Here is a 442-nt window from a genome sequence, read left to right as displayed (position 1 = left end):
AGCAATAAATTTTGTTTTCTTTATAAATCACCCAGTTTCAGGTATTTTGTTATAATCAATATAAATGGACTAATACAAAAGTTAAACTTGATACCAGCTACTTTGTTGTGGTTATTTAGAAACCAGTTTTCCTTTTCTGTTTTTAATTTGCAATTTGACTTTTCTTTTTGCCTGTTTTAAAAAACCTGTGGCGCACTCGGGAGAGTGTGGGCTGGGAGCGCAGCGACGTTCCCGCTGCGGGTTCAGATCCTATATAGGACTGGCCAGTGTGCTCACTGGCTGAGTGTGGTGCAGGCAACACCACAACAAGGGTTGCGATCCCCTTACCGGTCATGAAAAAGACAAAAATTACTTTCAGTGTGGTTTTGTGTAATACATAATTTTATAGTATTTTTAATTTTTTTTTTTTTTTTTTTTTTTTTTTTTTTTTTTTTCCTTTCCC

Source organism: Galeopterus variegatus, unplaced genomic scaffold, assembly GCF_000696425.1.
Source record: "Galeopterus variegatus unplaced genomic scaffold, G_variegatus-3.0.2 Scaffold16038, whole genome shotgun sequence".
Taxonomy (NCBI): Eukaryota; Metazoa; Chordata; class Mammalia; order Dermoptera; family Cynocephalidae; genus Galeopterus; species Galeopterus variegatus.
Note: the sequence above shows the minus strand (reverse complement) of the source record.